The sequence below is a fragment of the Helianthus annuus genome, chromosome 17, assembly GCF_002127325.2.
Source record: "Helianthus annuus cultivar XRQ/B chromosome 17, HanXRQr2.0-SUNRISE, whole genome shotgun sequence".
Classification (NCBI taxonomy): Eukaryota; Viridiplantae; Streptophyta; class Magnoliopsida; order Asterales; family Asteraceae; genus Helianthus; species Helianthus annuus.
The window spans coordinates 87,224,624-87,236,568 of NC_035449.2; the positions used below are offsets into that span (position 1 = coordinate 87,224,624).

The window sequence follows — 11,945 nt, forward strand, 5'->3', positions numbered from 1 at the left end:
TAGTTTTTATGTTGGTGATTCTTTTGAACATTGGAAACTTTTGTATGATGTTGCTTCAAGCCATGCGTGGCTAAACTTTCTATGATCATCCTAGGTTGAAGGTTTGTTTAAGACGGTTGTGTTTTGATTCCATATTTCTAGAATGATGAACTTTATCTATGTTTTGTTTATCATAGTGTGTGATTGCTTAGTTGTAAATTGTTGATTCTTATGATTTTCTAATTTGAAACCATACGTTCTTGGTGCCGTTTGTCACGGCCCCCGACCCACCCTGGACGGAATCGGGAGCCGCGAGCAGTCCCAGTGGTACCCGTGGTATTTAATTTATGCGGCAGCGGAAGTCTTTTTATTACAGGATCTTTTCACCGTAAAAATGCTCGTTTAATATATTACACAAAGTTTTAAGGGAGAAATCCCATAATTTACAATAAGTTGATTTCACACAGAAATCTTTATTTTTCAAAACACGTTTTATTGGTTTATTTACACTGAGCCACTTCTTGAGCTTGATAGTGCTTTACTGCACTTTTCCTGGATCACACAGATCACCTGAAGCATGTTTGAAAAAGGTTTTGTCAGCGGGGAAATACTGAGTGAATCATTCTGTTTTCTAAAACGACCCGTTAGTTATAAATTCACAGTATTAAGAGCGATTACAATGTTTCTATCAACCAATTATCAAGAATGGGTATTTGTCACTCGACCGGATCTGTGACTGTGGTCATACCACTATTGGGTCCCGTCGCCCCAATAGTGACGGTTTACTCACACAGAGTAATAATCACTCACATAGAGTAATACTCACTCACATAGAGTGATAGAAATAGTAATGTGCACAATACCCCACATACCAGCTGTAATTTGGTGATTACAAAGACTTAATCCCTGTAATTATAACCTTGAAAATAATTTGAGGTATTGTAATACTTACTCACAAACTGTGAGAAAACAGTTTAAAAAGAAGAATGACTCACATTGCAGATTAACGAGCAATAGATATAAGCCTACTGATTAGCCTTGATTAAACCTAATTTAGCACAATGCACACACAGGCAGGTTAGTAACTAATACAGCAATTACGTCAATTCACGAGATTAAACCTTCACAACGATTAATCAGTGCAATACTCGATAATTCAATCGGATTCACAACGAATAACAGAGCATAGTCCGAATTCGAACAGCACTCTAATATTCAAGTCGAAATCACGACGAATAATCAAAGTACAAGCTCAATTGAGCAGCACCGGGACTATCGTTGGATAGTTATAATCGATCGGACGTTGAATCGTAATAGCGATCGAGTTATTACCCTGATTGCGGCAGTACTTCGTGATCGGTGTGTGTTGTGAATGATATTCGCTATAACTCGATGGTTACAGAGAATTTGGACGTCGAATGAACACCAAAATTCAAGTGCCAACGTCCCCTATTTATATCTGAAAAATGTGCTTCCTCGCGCCACGCGAAGAAGACATGCGTACCCGTCGCGTGGCGCGACGGGTCTATTTCTTAGCCTAGGTTGTTTCGTGTCCTAGATAGCCTTGCTGAGTAAGTTAAACGAACAAATTTCGTTTCTACAGCAAATTTAGAGGATAAACGTCTACTAGGGTTTAACCCCCCTGAGTTTTAGGGGCCCTGATCCTGATTCCGATTGTTACGAAAATTTTAGGTTTTATGCGGAATCGCTTGGGTTTCTCAATTAGGGTTTTCTTAATAACTAATTACCATCCTAATTATGGATTTTCGTGACAGTTTTTACATCCTCCCCACCTTAAGAAAAATCTCGTCCTCGAGATTTATTGGAATAAATGAGGATATTTGCGCTTCATTTCTGATTCTAGCTCCCAAGTATATTCTGGTCCTCTCCTTGAATTCCATTTGACTTTGACCAACACCAGTCTTTTGTGTTTGAGAAACTTGACTTTTCTATCTTCGATCTGTAGTGGTTTCTCTATAAACTTCAACTTTTCGTTCACCTCTACATCTTGAAGAGGTACTACCAGGGACTCATCTGATAAACATTTCTTGAGATTAGATACATGAAATACATCATGTACTCCAGCTAATTCTTCTGGTAGTTGTAAACGATAAGCAACTGGTCCTATTCGTTGGCTTATTGAAAATGGTCCTACGTATCTGGGACTCAACTTTCCTTTCTTACTGAATCGTACTACTCCTTTCCAAGGAGAAACTTTTAAAAGTACTTTATCTCCGACTTGAAATTCTAAAGGCTTGCGACGATTGTCTGCATAGCTTTTCTGACGATCTCGAGCTGTTTTCAGTCTTTCCTTGATCTGAGTTATCTTGTCAGTAGTTTCTTGTACAATTTCAGGACCTGATAATTGACTTTCTCCGATTTCTGCCCAACATACTGGAGTTCTGCACTTACGTCCGTACAGTGCTTCGAATGGTGCAGCTTCGATGCTTGAATGATAACTATTGTTATAGGAGAATTCAATTAATGGCAAATGGCTATCCCAATTACCACCAAAGTCAATTACACATGCTCGGAGCATGTCTTCTAGAGTTTGTATTGTCCTTTCACTCTGTCCGTCTGTTTGTGGATGATAAGCAGTACTTAGATTTAGTCGAGTTCCCATTGCTTTCTGAAAACTTGTCCAGAAATGAGATGTAAAACGACTATCTCTATCTGATACAATGGAGAGCGGGACTCCATGTAGGGATACTACTTCGTCCACGTACAGTTGTGCTAACCTTTCCATGCTAAAGGTTTCTTTCATTGGTAGGAAATGAGTTGACTTGGTTAATCGGTCTACGATTACCCAAATCGCATCATTACCTCTTTTGGTTTTGGGTAACTTTGTAACAAAGTCCATTGTTATGAGTTCCCATTTCCATACAGGCATTTCTAACTGTTGTAGTAGTCCTGAAGGTTTCTGATGTTCAGCTTTAACTTGTGAACAAGTTAAGCACTTGGATACGTATTCGGCTATATCCTTTTTCATTCCTATCCACCAGAAATTATTCCTTAAATCTTGGTACATTTTATTATTTCCTGGGTGCATGGTATACCTAGATTTATGAGCTTCTTCCAAAATCTTATTTCTTAACTCTCCTTGCTTAGGTACCCAAATTCGTTTCTTATGGAATTTCCAAATTCCATCATTTCCTTGTTCTAGTTCTTTTAGATAACCTTTCATTCCTTCAGCATCATCTTTGATTGCTGTTTTCTGAACTTCTTTGATTTGTGCTATTAAATCTACTTCTAGATTTAACCTCAGAGCACGGACTCGTTTCTGTTTCTCATGGTACTTACGACTTAAGGCATCTGCAACTATATTTGCCTTTCCTTCATGATATTGGATATCACAGTCGTAATCGCTTAGCATCTCCATCCATCTTCTTTGCCTCATGTTTAACTCTTTTTGCCCAAATATATATCTTAAACTCTTATGATCTGTATAAACAGTAAACTTACTTCCATACAGATAATGTCTCCATATCTTAAGGGCAAAAATTATGGCTCCTAATTCTAGATCATGAGTAGTATAATTTTCTTCGTGCTTTTTTCAATTGTCTAGAAGCATACGCAATTACCTTTTTGCGTTGCATTAACACACATCCATAGCCTAATTTTGAAGCATCACAATATATTTCAAAATCTTCTGTTCCTTCTGGTAAAGCTAAGATTGGTGCATTCGTCAATCTATGCTTTAAAATCTTAAAGGCTTCTTCTTGTCTAGGTCCCCATTCAAACTTAGCAGCTTTACAGGTTAACTTAGTTAATGGTACGACTATCTTAGAAAAATTTTTGATAAATCGTCTATAGTATCCAGCTAAGCCTAGAAAACTTCTTATCTCCATAGCTGTTTGTGGGACTTTCCACTTTGTAATTGCTTCTATCTTAGCAGGATCTACATGGATACCTTCATGATTTACCACATGACCTAAGAATTGTACTTCTTGCAGCCAAAATTCACATTTCGAGAATTTGGCATAAAGCCTTTCTTTTCTTAACAAGGTTAAGAGAACGTGTAAGTGTTCACAATGTTCTTTTTTGGCTTTTGGAATAAATAAGTATATCGTCGATGAAAACGATCACAAATTTATCCAAATATGGTTTACAGATTCGATTCATCATGTCCATGAATGCTGCTGGGGCATTCGTTAATCCAAAGGGCATGACTGTAAACTCATAATGACCATACCTAGTTCTGAAGGCAGTTTTAGGTATGTCTTCTTCTTGTACCTTCAACTGATGATATCCAGATCTTAAATCTATCTTAGAGAAATACCTAGCTCCTTGCAATTGATCAAAAAGATCATCAATCCTAGGTAGTGGGTATCGATTCTTAATCGTAACCTTATTCAATTCCCTATAATCGATACACATTCTCATCGATCCATCTTTCTTTTTCACAAACATTACTGGTGCTCCCCAAGGGGATGAACTCGGTTTTATGAATCCTTTGCTTAGTAATTCATCTAACTGCTTTTTCAATTCTAGCATTTCGGTAGGTGCTAATCTATATGGTGCTTTGGCTATTGGTGCAGTACCTGGAATTAAATGAATTCTAAATTCCACTTCTCTATCAGGTGGTAACCCAGGTAATTCTTCTGGAAAAACGTATGGGCATTCTGAGACTACGGGGATGTCCTGAAGTTCCTTATCTTTAGTGTTAATGATTACGGAAATCATATACACCATTTCCTGTTTTCTCGAATAACTAGCCAATTTCATTACTGATATGAATTTCAATGGCTTTCGAGGTTTATCTCCAGTAATCAAAATTACTTCTCCTGTAGGGGTTTGAATTTCTACTGCATTTTTGTCACATAGGATTCGTGCATGGTTGGCTATTAACCAATCCATTCCTAATACTATATCGAATCCGGCTAAATTCATTGGTAACAGATTTGCAGAAAACTTATGGCCTAATAATTCTATTTTTCCTTCTTGCCAGATTTTATCTATGTTCACAGAATTTCCTTCTGCGGTTTCAACTGTGAAAATTTGCCTAAGAGTGGTTAATGGTAACTTAAGAGCTTGACAAAATGAAGTATTAATAAAACTTTGGTTCGCACCAGAGTCAAATAATACTTTTGCAAATACGTCATGTACTAGGAACGTACCGGCTATCACATCTGGAATGAATTCGGCTTCTTGAGTGGTTAACTGGAATGCCCGCGCATTTCTCTTGGTTGCTCCTTCAGCTGGTTTGGTTTGGTTGGCTACAGGTTTAGCTAATTTAGGACATTCAAATTGGAAATGACCTCTTTCTCTGCAATTATAGCAAATTCTTGTTTTCTTCCTACAGTCTTCTTCCCGATGTCCTTTGGTCTTGCAAAAATTACAAACTATGTTGCATTGTCCATAATGCTTCTTTTTGCAATTTCTGCAGAAAGGAGGTGATGAGGATTGCCCCGTTCCTCTTTTCTTTGTATTACCCACACGAAATCCTTGGGTAATCTTTTGAGCTAATTCCTTCTTGCGATCTTCCTCTCTTGTGCGTACCAACTCATCCGTTAGGGTATTAGCTAATTCTACCGCATGGTCAATAGTACGAGGTCTCGCAGCTTTAACGATGTTTCGGATTTCACTAATTAACCCCCAGATGTAACGGGAAATGAGTACCGGTTCTGGCGAAGCCAGTGTTGGCACCACCCTTGCGTATTCAAAGAATGTCAAAGTATAGCCCCGGCAATCTACACCTAACATACGATGACTCAGGAACTTGTTTGCCATTTGTTCCTTCTCGTATTCGGGACAGAATTTTCTTTCTACAAGATTCTTAAATTCTTCCCAACCCATGGCGTAGGCTATCCTTTTTCCTTTTGCCTGGAGGACCGTGTTCCACCATTCTAGTGCTCCTTCTTTGAACAGATTTGATGCATACATCACTTGATCCTCTTCGGCACATTTGCTTATTGCAATTACTGCCTCGGTTTTCTCTAACCAACGCAGTGTTGCAGTTTCCCCTTCATTACCTGCAAATTCTGCGGTTTGCAAGCAAGAAATTCTTTGTAAGTGCAACCAGGCGTTGCAACTTTTATTCTCTTAGGGAGTGGGGCCTGTTGCGGATCATGATCATCATGATTGCCGCCTCCATTTATGCTGTTACTGCCGTTATCTTCTGGAATACGTTTACTAGGAATTAATTGTGGTTCGGCAGGTTTCTGAACAGCAGCCACAATTTCTGGAATAGCATTGGCTATCCCTTGGGCGATAAAGTGCTCAATATCTTGTCGGGTTATATATTGATCTTCCTGTTCTTGCTCAGATTGATTTACTTCATTAATTGGTTCATTGTTAGCGTTTTCCATCTGCTAATTAGTAGGAATTATTAGTGTCTAACTTATTAATAACAAATTTAGCACAGATGAACATATAAATTACTACAACATACAAACATAACCAAAATTGTCGATTTCTCGACTTTCATTTTGTTATGGTATATGCCTCCGTACACACCATATCTTACATGGTTTTATTGCCCATTTTACAGAATCAGTTTTACTATATTAGTTATAATACAGACAAACTTTTTCCAGCCCTTCCTATCTTTTGGTCCACTGGCAGTTTCAGTAACGACGCTCCCTCTCGTCATACTTCCAAGAGATCTGCTCCCCCATTTCCCGGATCCTATTCCCGGTGCCTATCAGTTCTTCATCGAACTGACGTAACTCAGCTAAATTTTCATAGCTCATTGGCGGATTAGGGATAGGTTCTGGATCAAACTGTGGGAGAAAACTATAGGGATTATTAACTATATTTTGGAATTGCCAGTCATTAGTCCACCATTCCTCCATTTGGCCTAATGGTCTAGTGTGAACTAGTGGGTCTGGAATAGTTGGTCCTAGGTTTAGTGGAAATTGGGCTGTAACAGGATAAGAGAAAAGATTATTGTTGATAGGCTCTAGAACATCACAATTATCCAGTAGGCGATCTATTTCGTCCTGGAACGTGATTTCCTCAGGCTGTTTAGAGCTTTCACCAATTTCTATTCCCTTTTGCTTAAAATCTATTCCTATTTCCTTTTCTGGTGGTTTCGAACTTTCTACGGTTTCTATTTCCTTTCCCTTGTTCATGCTCACAGGATTTTCTATTTTAGGAAGTCTCCTAGTAGTTGGTTTCCTACGGCGTACTTTCCTCCACCCTACGTATCTTCTTTTCTTTTTAGGTTTGGCTTTTTCCAACGGTGGAGCTTTGAATTCCACAGGTTCTTCTATGTCAGCAATGTATCCAGTAAAGTCGTGAGAGACTTCGATAGGCACTGGATATAAGTTGAGATTCTGGAATGCTTCCGACATCTCATTCATGCTGCATAGTGTATATGCAAAATACAAGAATGCAATGTTAAAACTTTGGAACAAAGTTTAACAAACAAACACTGAAGTTTTATTACATACTAATTTATACAAAGGACAACAGAAATAAACATACTAGGACTTTATTTATTTACTGGATTGTGATTTCTCTTACTAGACCCAACTTATCAGATATTTAGAGATTGGCATTTTCTGCTACAGTAGCAAGCATATAGAGATTTACCCATTTCTTGTCTATTTTATCTTCCCAAGGTGTACTATTACCCAACTCTTGGACTTCTGGGTTAAACCTAACTCTCTTGGTTCGGGTTTTCTTTTTCTCCTGACTCTTTTTAAGTATCGAATCCCTTTTCTCTGGGGAAAGAGGATTCTCATAGTTTGCCTTGCGGACAAAGATTCATTCTTCTAAATTTACTGGGTTTTTAGAAGAAGATGCAACATCTAGTTTGTGGTAGATAGCAGACAGCTTTTGTTTACCCATACTGTAACTATCAAATAATCAGTTAATAAAACAAATAATCACAGAATGATAACTAGTAGGATTAAGTATTTTGTCAAATACTTAATTCCGTAAATAGGCTTAAATCAGTGGCTCGATCAGTGGCTCAATAGTTATTAATTATTAGTTATTAGCTCTGATACCACCTTCTCTGTCACGGCCCCCGACCCACCCTGGACGGAATCGGGAGCCGCGAGCAGTCCCAGTGGTACCCGTGGTATTTAATTTATGCGGCAGTGGAAGTCTTTTTATTACAGGATCTTTTCACCGTAAAAATGCTCGTTTAATATATTACACAAAGTTTTAAGGGATAAATCCCATAATTTAGAATAAGTTGATTTCACACAGAAATCTTTATTTTTCAAAACACGTTTTATTGGTTTATTTACACTGAGCCACTTCTTGAGCTTGATAGTGCTTTACTGCACTTTTCCTGGATCACGCAGATCACCTGAAACATGTTTGAAAAAGGTTTTGTCAGCGGGGAAATACTGAGTGAATCATTCTGTTTTCTAAAACGACCCGTTAGTTATAAATTCACAGTATTAAGAGCGATTACAATGTTTCTATCAACCAATTATCAAGAATGGTTATTTGTCACTCGACCGGATCTGTGACTGTGGTCATACCACTATTGGGTCCCGTCGCCCCAATAGTGGCGGTTTACTCACACAGAGTAATAATCACTCACATAGAGTAATACTCACTCACATAGAGTGATAGAAATAGTAATGTGCACAATACCCCACATACCAGCTGTAATTTGGTGATTACAAAGACTTAATCCCTGTAATTATAACCTTGAAAATAATTTGAGGTATTGTAATACTTACTCACAAACTGTGAGAAAACAGTTTAAAAAGAAGAATGACTCACATTGCAGATTAACGAGCAATAGATATAAGCCTACTTATTAGCCTTGATTAAACCTAATTTAGCACAATGCACACACAGGCAGGTTAGTAACTAATACAGCAATTACGTCAATTCACGAGATTAAACCTTCACAACGATTAATCAGTGCAATACTCGATAATTCAATCGGATTCACAACGAATAACAGAGCATAGTCCGAATTCGAACAGCCCTCTAATATTCAAGTCGAAATCACGACGAATAATCAAAGTACAAGCTCAATTGAGCAGCACCGGGACTATCGTTGGATAGTTATAATCGATCGGACGTTGAATCGTAATAGCGATCGAGTTATTACCCTGATTGCGGCAGTACTTCGTGATCGGTGTGTGTTGTGAACGATATTCGCTATAACTCGATGGTTACAGAGAATTTGGACGTCGAATGAACACCAAAATTCAAGTGCCAACGTCCCCTATTTATATCTGAAAAATGTGCTTCCTCGCGCCACGCGAAGAAGACATGCATACCCGTCGCGTGGCGCGACGGGTCTATTTCTTAGCCTTGGTTGTTTCGTGTCCTAGATAGCCTTGCTGAGTAAGTTAAACGAACAAATTTTGTTTCTACAGCAAATTTAGAGGATAAACATCTACTAGGGTTTAACCCCCCTGAGTTTTAGGGGCCCTGATCCTGATTCCGATTGTTACGAAAATTTTAGGGTTTATGCGGAATCGCTTCTCAATTAGGGTTTTCTTAATAACTAATTCCCATCCTAATTATGGATTTTCGTGACAGTTGTTACACCGTTGGTAATCGAGATATCATGGGTAGAATTAGGATTGGGTAAGGGTTGATTGGTCATCGGGTAACAACCTCACGTTCTAGGAATCTGAGTACTTCTTTCCCTTTTATCACAATAAGTAATTACACATGAATCATGTCTATGTGGTTCTTTCTAGTGGATGATAGCACAAACGTTGAGGCAAACCGGAAACTTAGGAGGGTCATTCGTCCCCAAATTGTTTACAAACTCAAACTTTCATTTCGCAATTTAATTAGCATTCTTAGTTTTAAAAACCAATCCAATCAAAGCAACTCTTAAATTTATTTTTTTATTACAATTAGTTAACTTAGTTAATTTAGAGAAACAATTGAAATAGCACATTTTCCACAAACTCCCTGTGTTCGACATGTGTTATTTTTGCTTTTCTTAAGTTTGTTATTTTTCTAGTTTACGCTGGGTGTGTAAGTGTGCAGGTATTTACAGGTGCATGCGTACTAGAAGCTCTCACAAGCTTTCACCATTGGCATTTGATCCGGAAATTGAACGAACTTTGCGAGCAAACAGAATTTTGTTAAGGGAAATCACAATCAGCGGTTCACCAACAACACCAATTACACCGATTACACCACTTCGATACATGGATCCACCACCACCACTACCCACTACGGGTGAATCCACCTCATCATTTATACCGACATCCACTCAACCTTCACCAAATACCACCATTCCACCAAATACTACCGAACCCACCATAATTCAAAATGTCACACCAACCAACACCACACAACCCATTACTACCCAAGAAGAACCAACCATCACATTTAACCCTTCCACTACTATACCACCATTATCCCATTTCTTCCCAGGTGCGGTCCGTCATATTCAAGCCATACCATAGCACCAATTTCGCCCATTGTCCATGCTACACCGTTTCGACCATCAAACCAGTCGGGTTTCAAATACACGACTCTTCCATTTGGGCAATCATCGGGAATTCAAGGAGATGGGTATGATGAAGGATTTGAGGAGTTCGAGGGTTATGATGAAGATGGGTATGCTTATGGGGGTTATGGTGATCAAGGAGAATTCGGTTATGTGCAAAGTCAATCTCAAGGGATGGCAAGTGTCGGTGGAATGCCACAACAACAACAACTCATACCACAAAACATTCGGCCAAGACCACAAGGGCCACAAATGCAACGCCCTATACCATTGCAACAAGTCCGGCCGCAAAACGTGCAACCACAATTCCAAAGACCACCTCAACGCCCACCGATGCCACAACAACAGTTTCAACAACCAATTGCACCACAAGGGCAAGTACCAAGGCCAATGGGTCCTATTCCTCCAAGAGGTAGGTTGGGTGTACCAAGGAGGCACCTTAGAGAAAATGTGAGGGGCATCGAAGCGCATTTTAGGCCGGTAATCACTCATAACCCTTCACCGGTAGTCATTCCTCACAATGATCAAGGGAGGACATTTGAAGTGAGGACCAACTCTTTGCAAAGTTTGCCAAAATATAAGGGGTTAGCAACGGAAGAGCCTTACTTTCATTTGGAGGCTTATGACTCGATTTGTAACACTCTTGGGAGTCAAGGGTTCTCAGCCGACGATATTAAATTGATATTATTCCAATTTTCTTTGGAAGATAAGGCGAAAAAATGGTTCTACACATTACCTTCAGCATCCATATATACATGGGGAGAAATGCAACAAACCTTCTTGGATGAGTTTTACACCGCCCAAAAGACCAACGATGCAAGAAAGGGGTTGAGAAGCTTCCAACAACAACATGGTGAGATGTTTCATGAGGCTTTTGAGCGTTTCAATATGATGATCAAAAATTGCCCTCACCATGGAATCGAATTGTGGGAATTAATGAATGGCCTTCACGAGGGGTTGAGTGCCGAAGATGCTCGTGATTTAATGTCCATCACCGGTGGGACTTTTGGTACAAATTACGAGAACGATGATTGGGAGTTTTTGGAGAGCATGGGAAATACATCAAAGAGAAAAGCTCAAGCACCAAGGAGAGCACGACCAGCCATTGCCCGACCTCAAGTGCACGCAATAGATGACGGTAATGTTCAAACTTCTAACCAAATTTATGATGCTTGTGCATTGTGTAATGGAATAGGTCATGCGGCTGAAAATTGCCAAGGAATGGTGGAAGGGCAATATGAAGAAGTTCATGCCGTTCAAGGTCAAGGAGGGGGTGGTAGAAACTTCAACATGAATTCTAACACTTACCACCCCGGGTTGAGAAACCACCCGAATTTTCGTTATGGGAACCCTTCGAATCAATCAAACCCGAATTTTCAAGGTAGCCAAGGAAACTATGGTTCGCGCCAACCTTACAATAATCAAAGTGGATATCGAGGTGGGAATAACCAAGGATACCAAAGGCAATACCAAACGGGTCAAGAACAAGGGGGGTCTTCGGGTGGAAATGAAATGATGGAAATGTTAAAGAGCATGCAAGCGGAAATGCAAAAGAGGAACCAAATGGATGATG

At 39.2% G+C, this 11,945-nt stretch overlaps 1 non-coding gene across 1 annotated transcript; it reads right to left on the reverse strand.

Annotated features, from left to right (window-relative positions):
* Positions 1-11,186: 11,186 nt before the first annotated feature.
* LOC118489409 lies at positions 11,187-11,292 on the reverse strand. Its single transcript, XR_004887428.1, has one exon. It is a non-coding gene; the product is annotated as a small nucleolar RNA R71 (small nucleolar RNA).
* Between the last annotated feature and the right edge of the window lie 653 nt (positions 11,293-11,945).